Source organism: Oratosquilla oratoria, chromosome 4 (assembly GCF_046742065.1).
Source record: "Oratosquilla oratoria isolate Oo_2021 chromosome 4, ASM4674206v1, whole genome shotgun sequence".
NCBI lineage: Eukaryota > Metazoa > Arthropoda > Malacostraca > Stomatopoda > Squillidae > Oratosquilla > Oratosquilla oratoria.
Genome location: NC_134780.1, coordinates 45271646 through 45281645, shown reverse-complemented (window position 1 = coordinate 45281645; position 10000 = coordinate 45271646). Strand labels below are relative to the sequence as shown.

The 10000-nt window shown below is 39.4% G+C and overlaps 1 protein-coding gene across 1 annotated transcript in view; it reads left to right on the top strand.

Annotated features, from left to right (window-relative positions):
- The window catches only part of LOC143024845 (putative peptidase C1-like protein F26E4.3), a 315569-nt gene that overhangs the window by 188612 nt on the left and 116957 nt on the right, over positions 1 to 10000 (top strand). Inside the window, exon 2 of the mRNA XM_076184134.1 lies at positions 6300 to 6324. The gene's annotated coding sequence lies outside the window, so the exon portion shown is untranslated. The remainder of the gene's footprint in view (positions 1 to 6299; positions 6325 to 10000) is intronic.

Here is a 10000-nt window from a genome sequence, read left to right as displayed (position 1 = left end):
TGTACGGTGGATATGTGCTTATTTATTATTGTTGACCCCCTTATAAAGAATAGAAAGTAACTTAAGTATGTGTGATATATACATATACACACACACATATATATATATATATATATATATATATATATATATATTATATATACACGCACACACACACACACTTTTTATGTATATAATATATATATATATATGTGTGTGTGTGTGTGTGTGTGTGTATACATATGTATATGTATATACATATATATATATATATATATATATATATGTATGTATGTATGTATGTATGGATATATATATGTATACATATATGTATATATATATATATATATATATATATATATATATATATATATATATATATATATATATAGTGAATGCCCCTAGTTAGAACTTGGAACAAGAAAGACACAAAGAAGAAGCGAGCAAATTCACGGGCAACTTCGAGGGCTCAGCTCAAAACTCTTGCCAAAAGAAAAATGGGATGAGGAGGAGGAAGAGGAAAAATTGGAGGACGTAAACTGAAGGAGGAGGAAGAGGAGGAGACATTCACCTCCACATTGTCAGAGTCCTCCAACTCCAGAATTGGGTGTGGACATACACGCACACACACATACATATGTATAGCCTACACACACGCACATACACACAAGCATACGCGTACGTACACACTACCAGTTATAGAAGCGTTAGTATGTTTGGAATTCTAGTGTGCTGGCAAAGGGGATAAGAGAACTGGTTAAACTCGTATTATTTGCAAGCGAATGAGATCGGAGAATATAACGTTTTGGTTCCCTGTGTGACGTTATAGCTATGTATATATATATATATATATATGTATATATATATATATATATATATATATATATATATATATATATATATATATATATATAAAACACTGAATGGGTCCCACTGAACAGGTACACATTTTTATCAACCACAATACACTTTAATTCTATACCATCAAAATCGAGAGACTCGAGGAGGCCAACATGCAGAAATTGAAACGTGGTACGGCCAAGGACTCGAACCTGGGCTAACACGTGACAAGTGTTTGTGACTTAGCCGCTTAGAATTAAAGTGTATTGTGGTTGATAAACATATATATATATATATATATATGTATGTGTGTGTGTGTGTGTGTGTGTGTGTGTATGAGTATGTATATGACTTGTAGGAGCTATTTTGTTTATGAATACAGATACAAGATAGGGAACTGTGAGTTTCTCCCTATTTCAACCATAAGTTCCTCTAAACTCAGTTGAACAAACAAATACTCTCCACTTTTATAACAACAAAACAAATACCACAACGCCCCACTCAAACTTTCCCAAACCAGAAAAGAAAACTATGGAAAGAAATAACTGGACAATCCACAGACGTCTGCAAATTCAAGAATCCCTCTTCATGAAAGTTAGAAATCTTGACCTAAATCTTGAGACGATTTTTTTTTTTTTTTTTTTTTTTTTTTTTTTTTTTTTTTTTTGTCAACCCGTGAGCGCGTTCGGCGCCGTTGGATGCCACACCGCGAGAGGCATCAACGCGAGTGTGTCCTTTTTGTCCTTTTTTCATCTTCCCTTTGGACACGTTTGTCCTATTTACACGATCGTAAATAGTGTGCAAATGGAGCTTTAATTCTCCTTGGAAGAAAATGCAAAGATGAAGATCTCTCACTCCCCTCACATGTGCCATCCCATTCAGTTTCACCTTTTAGGATACTCAAGTGCTGCGTTCTTATCCCCCGTAGAGGATTACATAGTGTGAATAGTTTCGTGACTACTCAGAAAAAGATTCATCGTGGTTTGTGGCATCGCTTAATAGGTGGATATCTGTGCTAATCTTTCTGTAGATGTCTGTAGGTCGAGTTTGTGAAAGTGCCACCAAGAAGATCGTAAATGTAGATATATTTCTTCTTTTCTGTCAAACGTGTGCGTGTGCGTGTGTGTGTGTGTGTGCGTGTGTGATGTAAAGGTCATTCTCGCACATCACACAGTTTCAGTTTTATTTTCACTTATTTAATAACTCATTTATTTATCTATTTTGTCATTGTGATATTTAGGCACATGTTTAGGCCAGCCACTTAGACGTAACTGAGGCATAACTTTTGCTATTTAAGACAAAAGAAAGGAGGTGAGTTTCTTTATGAATTTGAGCTTAATGGTCCTTTACCCACAAGAAGCCAAGGTGAAAAGGGAAAACAGAGTTGCGAAATGAGTGAGAGATGAATAGATGCATACCTTGGCTGGTTACCTCCCTTATAAGTTGGAAGAGGCCTTTTAGTGTGTGTGTATATATATAGATATATATATATATATATATATATATATACATATATATATAATTGTATATATATATATGTATATGTATATATGTATATATGTATATATATATATATATATATATATATATATAGTATATATATATATATAGGGAAGCTCGCTGGCTGAGTGGGTTAGGTCGTCGTTACTTGCGGCGAAGGTCGAGGGGATGGCGGTTCGAATCCTGCCACCAGCGAAGTTGAACCAAGTTCATTAAAGTTTTCAGTGAGGGGCACCGTCCTTGCCCTCCGATAAGGGGGGGGGGAGTTTGTGACGCTAAACCATATCATATATATATATATATATATATATATATATATATATATATATATATATATATATCCATACATACATACATGCAATATTAATTTCTAAAACAATTCCAGGGAATTAATACGAAGTGTGAATGGTGTGGTTATGATTTGCCTAAGCGTTCGATACCATCTACGGAACCACTGATTGGTTAGCTGATTGATGGATTGAATGATTAGCCCTCTCACCCCGGAGACGTTCCCCAAAGTGGATATGATCGTCAGGCGTCGGCCAGAATGAATTATGTAAATGTATCATCGTTGCTGACTGGGTAATATAGCGATAGCTTGATACGGATGACAAGGATTGAAGTTATGAACTGGTTGCACATTTTATGAGATCGGAACGCTCCTCAGCTGAATGAAATCGATTATCGGCTGCTACAATAGAGTTGGATTAATCGAAATGTATATGTAATGCCTATTCGAAATGTGTTTAAATCCTCCTTACCCTACGAGATGTTGACAAATACCAAAGAGGATCATTCATGTGAATTTGTCCGGTCTGGATACATACACACACACACACACACACATATATATATATATATATATATATATACATACATATATATATATATATATACATATATATATGTGTGTGTGTGCGTGTGTGTGTGTGTGTGTGTGTGTGTGTGTGTGTGTGTGTGTGTGTGTGTGTGTGTGTGTGTGTGTGTGTGTGTGTGTGTGTGTGTGTGCTGGGACATTGTGACAAGTTGATGAAGGTGGAAAAAAAAAGTCACGGGTCTAGTTCCGAGTTTCTGAGTTTATTCCTGACCGGTTTCGCTGTATGCTTCTTCAGAGGAATGTGACTCAGGGGTTAAGCTGGCGGTATACATAGCAAGAATAGGACCGCATTCCCTCCTTGGAGGTTGGCCCCGTTTGTACAACAATTTACAACTTTTAATACAGTGTACAATAATTTCAGATATAGCTCCGGTGTGTGTAGAAAGTTGTCCGAGGGTGTAAAAGTGTAAGTGAAATGAGTGAGTGGTGTAAGAAATGTGAAAAACCCCGAAAAGTGTCACAAGATAACTTATGATATGAAATAATATAGTGATGACATATCCAGACAAAATGAAATAGGATAAAATAAAAATAACAAAATAACATGAAAATAATGTGATAATTTGAAGTGATGTGACGTCATATGACATCACATCGCATTTTGTTGTATGACAAAAATATTTACATTGATACAGTTTTATATATGCAGTGCAAATAATAAATAAAATAAATAACATAGCCAGATAGAATAGAACCGGTCAAGAATAAACTCAGAAACTCGGAACTAGACCCGTGACTTCTTTTTCCACCTTCATATATGTATATATATATATATATATATATATATATACACATATATATACATATATATATACATATATAACACACAAGAAACTAAACTTCGATTGAAAGAAGATTCTATATTTCGGCTACCAACTGTAGCCCATACTTTCCTGAAGAGGGTTACAGTTGGTAGTCGATATATAGAATCTTCTTTCATTCGAAATTTATTTTCTCTGACTGTGGGTTTCTTGTGTGTTATTTACAAATGTGCTACTACATTTCTGTTTGTATATATGTATATATATATATATATATATATATATACATGTATATATATATATATATATATATATGTATGTATGTATGTATGTATGTATACACACACACACTCTTCCTTCGAGAACAATACAATACAAAAATGAGGACATCCATACTTCCTTTACTCCGCCCTCATTCAGTTACCCTCTACGACATGCAAGGGAACATGATGGCGGCATTCTTGTACCCTTCCATTAGATGAAATGTGTTAAATAGGATGAAAATCTGTAAAAATGTGGGTATGTGCGGGGTCTCGGTCATTCTGGATCCCGTTCAAAGCAGGGCCCGCCCCTTTGGCGCGTTGGTCCCGACGTGACTTGAGAGAAGCGTGGGATCCAGTTCGATTCCTGTGGCTGTCGTAGACGCCGAGACAAGTAGTGCCTCGAAGAGGTCAAAGAAAACGGTTCTTGGCGTTGTCTTCCTCGATCCAACATGTTTGTAAAACCGGGGATGAAGTCTGAGGGGGAATTGATGTCCCAAGAGAGGACAAAGACCTGCTTGAAGGAGGAGGAGGAGGAGGAGGTGGGAAGGGTGGGGGGGGAAGCTGCAGGAGTCCCTTCTTGAAGCTTTGAGAGGAACTGGTCGTTGATAACGGTTCTTGGGGACGCAGACCTGACTTCTTGTACCTCTTGCTGCTGCACGCAAGTACGGCATCTAAGTCCGGGGTGATAGTGTCCGCCTTCCCCGTCCAGTCGTTTTCCCCAACAACCCCTCTATGTCGAATCCGTTATAGAGATGAGAGAGAGAGAAAAGGGGTGGGGGGGCAGGAGGAAGAAACAGAAGAAAAAAAGAGAAGGTGGGAGATACAGAATGAGGTAAACAGAGAGAGTGGGAAAGCAAGGAGTTACATTTCGTCTCTTATATTCCATTGGGGTTTCTGCCCTAAGGATGCTAAGTGACTCTGGTGGTCTTCAATATATTGATTTCATAAAATTTGGGCAGCCAATATCCCATACGGGGAAAAAAAGGAAAGAAAATAGAGGCAGATATAGGTCTCTGGTCCACTATAGATCTGTTTGGTAATTATAAGTTATTAATATTATGAAAAAGTGATGTGCCTTCGCCTTTGCTGGAAGTTTCCTGTAACGACTGGACACTTGAATCTGACCTAGTGTAGTCAGGATAGAGGGAGAGAAAAGAAGAGAAGAGAGAGAGCGAATTAACCAACAAAAAAAGAGAGGAAGAGAGAAGTTTTGCAATTCTCTGTTGCTGCTATTTCGTAAGTGACGTTGCATTTGGGCATATTTTTAAGTGATTACTTTTACAATTTAATTCACTTTACCTTTTTTTTTTTTCCTGTCGTGTTTTCTATTATTATGATTGTTATCTTTATTTGTTTTTCCTTGTTTAATATGTGTTTCTTCGGCATAGTCTCCTTTGATCTTTCGAGTTTCCAATTTTCTTAACTATAAATCAGGCCTGATATAGGTCGTTCACATAAGTTTGACAGTGGAGCCCTGCCCTCTTCCTAAAATATGAATGTTGAAATTGGGCTTTACTCTTCGTAGTTTCGTTTTTACTCAATAATATTTACGAAAAATAAGGAATGGGGAGGATTCATTTTATGTATGTCATATATCTTCACATTTGTTGAAAATGTCCTCGGGGTCGACATGACGTCACGAGTTTTCAGACTTTCTCTGATTTAAGACCCAGACAGTGCGACATGACGTCACATTTAAGCCCCGCCTACCTACACGTAGACAGAATTTTTTATGTTCTGAGTCTCATCTCCGCTAATCAGGATGGTCGAAGCGACCCAGGGGGTGGACCCTAAATGCTAATCTTCTGTGAAATTTGTTATGGTGCTTTTGTTGTTACTTAAATGTCTTTTTTTGTAATATCTATATTATTGATGCATTTGATCGAAGTTGAACACAAACTTGGTCATAAGATGGCATTCGTTTGATATTTTGAGACATTTTTACCTGTCGTATTCCTATCTAACTCTTACTTGTTTAACCTTCTTGTATGGAACTCGATTAAAGTCTGCGTGTACACAACACAGTGGGCACCACACAAACACGCAGTCAATGAGTAATGTACCCTTTGTTCTTTGCAGGTTCCTTTGTACTCGCGGAACCAAGGTGAGTAGTACAGTTTTGCCTCCTCCTTAATTACCTGAGACCTTAGTTCAGCACCCGAAGCCTTATTGAAGAGTCGAGGCTCCAAAAGATGATTCTTAGCCTTCGTTAAATACTCCAGGCCTTACTTGAAGCCTTATACCTTGATTGAGCACCTTATATATTTGCTGAACACCTTTTGATGCCTTAATTTAGTACCTAAAATCTTAGTTAAATAGTAAAGGGCTTTTTTGACGATCTAAAGCCTTAGTTGGGTTTCTGAGGCCTTGATTGACCACATGAAACCTTAGTTGGATGCCAGACACCTTATTTGAGTTGAACACACAAGGCCTTAGTTGAGTTCTGCTTTAGTCGGCGGCAGCCAGAACAAGGGTACAAGTGAATAGTATTACAAGGAGATGATTAGACGCTGCGGTATGGCAATATTCTTTGTTGACTTTCTTAAGACTGACAGTTCTGTGCATCATTGAGTGCCTTCAGGTGGGTCTCCACCACCTCTATAAGCCAGGGCACACACACGCGCGCGATCTTCTCAACTGAATAAAAGGAAACGCCTGTCCATAGCTTGTACAACAGTGAACGGTGTCAGGAACGGTTAGATCTGTAGCCGGACAACTGCACTTCCTGTCCGGAGGGGGGTGGCAGTTGTCCAGGGAGAGCAGATGTCCGGTGGACAATTGTCAGGAGAGAGCAGTTGTCTAGGGAGGAGCAAATGTCCGCTGGACAATTGTCAGGAAGGAGCAGTTGTCCAGGGAGAGCAAATGTCCGCTGGACAGTTGTCAGGAGGGAGCAGTTGTCCAGGGAGAGTAGATGCCCGGTGGACAGTTGTTCAGGGGGAGCAGTTGTCCAGGAGAGAACAGTTGTCCAGGGAGAGCAGATGTCCGGTGGACAGTTGTCCAGGGGAGAGTAGTTGCCCTACAACCGGTCAGATCACTTCTTCGCCATCACTGCCTTTCATGTTGTGTCATCGTGTTCGGCTCTCAGTTTTCCTCGACGCTGCCGTGTCATCGCTGCATTGCGTCCACACAGCGCTGTGTCATGCATGTAAACGAAGCAGCCAAAAAAAGATATATATATATATCCGGCCCACTACCTGGAGTAATATATGCATATACATGTATGAATATATGTATGTATATATATATATATATATATATATAATATATATATATATATACATATATATATATATATATATATATGTATATATATATATATATATATTTGTGTGTGTGGGGGTGTTACCTCTGATTTTAATTTATTCAGTCGAGAGGAGTAATTTACAAAATGTGTTTACATCACACGCCAGACGATTTTACTAAGACGAATGTCGAAAGGCTCGGGATCAAGCGGGTGGGCGGAAGGGGTCGAGACCCCTAAGGCCCCTCAGCTGAACAGATTTGCTTGGCGCAAGTCTGAACGGAATATATAAAGTGCGTCACGTGACAGGTGAAGTGACATGTTTCATAATGATGCAACTGATGTCGTTATTTTCTTTTCTTTTTTAGTTTCATTTATTTGCTTTATTATTTAGTTTTATTCATTCGTTTATTTTATTTATCAATTTATTAATTAATTTATCTATGTATTTTTGCAAATAATCGTCATCAGCTGAAGGTAATTCTTCTGATAAACTATGTAGACACAGCAAATTTTAACTCACTTGCTACGACAACATGGCTTTAATATGAATTAAAACACCTGACGGCAATTGAAATACAACCTTATGTTAAGGTCAGCACAAAGACGACGGAAGCGTTGGTTGAAAGTTAAGTGTCTCCTGTCGTAAACTCGTCGCCTTGTGGTATTTGTTGATCCGTCTTCCTCCCAAGACACGGCGGCGGAGATATCTCCCACCCGCCCCTTCCTCCTTCTCTTCCTCCTCTTCCAAGTATTCCTCCATCTCCTCCTTTTTCTCCTCCTCCTCCTACGCCTTCTTCTTCTCCTCCTCCTCCTCCTTCATTCTCTTGTCCTTCTCGTCCTCCTCCTCATCCTCGTCCTCCTCCTCTTCCTCTTCTTTCTTATCTTCCTCCACTTTTTATTCCTCGCATTTTTTCCTCCTCCTCTTCCTCATTTTCCTTTTCTTTTACTCCACTTCCTCTCCTCATTCTCGCCCAGTTCATCCTCTTCCCCTTCCTCATTATTTCTTTATCCACTTCCTCCTCTCCTCTTCTTCATCTTCCCTCCTCACCACCTCTTCTTCCCTTTATCCTACTCCCTCCCCCTCCACTTCCTATTCTTCCTTCGCTTTCCTTTCTTTACTTCTTCTCCCTTTCCCCCTCCTCTCCCTTTTCCTCCTCCTCCTCCTTCCTTTATCACCCCCCCTTTTCCCTTCCCATCCCCTCTTCCTCCTTTCCCCACTCCCTCTCCTCTCCCATTCCCTTTCCCCCTCCCAGTATCCCCATCTCCACCCCCTTCTTCCCTTCCCCCTCTTCCCCCCAGTCCCCCCCTCCCCCCCAACGACCCGACCCGGCTCTCGCCACGGGATTTCGGGATTTACAGCGGCAACAAAGTCAGCCCGTTTGGCATCGCGAATATGGAGGGAGGGGCGTGTCTAATGCCGTTGCCACCACGGAGGAGGAAGAGAAGGAGGAAGAGGATCCACCTAGCGAAGACGTACATACAGGTCGCAGGTATGGAAGAGGAAGAAAGTTTAAGAAGAAAACAATATTTGCATTTATCCTTTTCATTACGGTGGTATATATATATATATATATATATATATATATATACATATATATATATATATATATATATTTTTTTTTTTTTTTTTTTTTTTTTTTCAACCACAAATCACTTTTAATTCCATGCCATCGTAGTCGAGACAGAGTCGCTCGATGGAGGCATCTCTCTTTATAGCGTATTGGTTTACGTCACTGTAACTTTGTTACGGGTTAGCTGGGTTCGAATCCTCGGCTGGTCCACGTTTCAATTTCCAACGGATGCCTCCATGGAGCGACTCTATCTCGACTGCGATGGCATGGAATTAAAAGTTATTTGTGTTTAAAAAAATATAGTAATTGATCACTGGGAACCATTCAGTGCGTATATATATATATATATATATATATATATATATATATATATATATATATATACATATACATATACATATACACAGTATATAAAAAATTGGCCAGGTAATTCGCCTGATTTAAACCCAATTGAAAACCTCTGGGTGTTCATGAAAGATTAGTTACGTGAGCGCGACACTTCATCAATCCCCAAGCTGGAGGTAGCCATCACGGATATTTGGAAGAATATGGACCCTGTGTGGCTTCAACATCTTGCAGCATCTATCCCTAAACGTCTCTAAGAATGTATCGAGAGAAAGGGGTGTCCAACAAAGTACTAGAGAGCTGGTAAGTACCTGATAATGTAGGTTATTTGAGGATTTTTTTTTATCTTTACTCTGGCGCCTAAGGTTTTGTCCCCCACTGTATATACTGTGTGTGTATGTATGTATAACATGCCTCAATTCATTACCCTAACCCTACGATCTTCTCTTCCTCTGGTTACAAAACCATAGCCCCTCCTGCTTTGACCTTTCTCGTGTGTGTGTGTGTGTGTGTGTGTGTGTGTGTGTGTGTGTGTGTGTGTGTTGGGGGTGAGGGCTTCCTCTCCCCACGGCATCACTCCTCCTTCTGGCTCCTAATCTATCCTTGGGCAGGTGACCAGC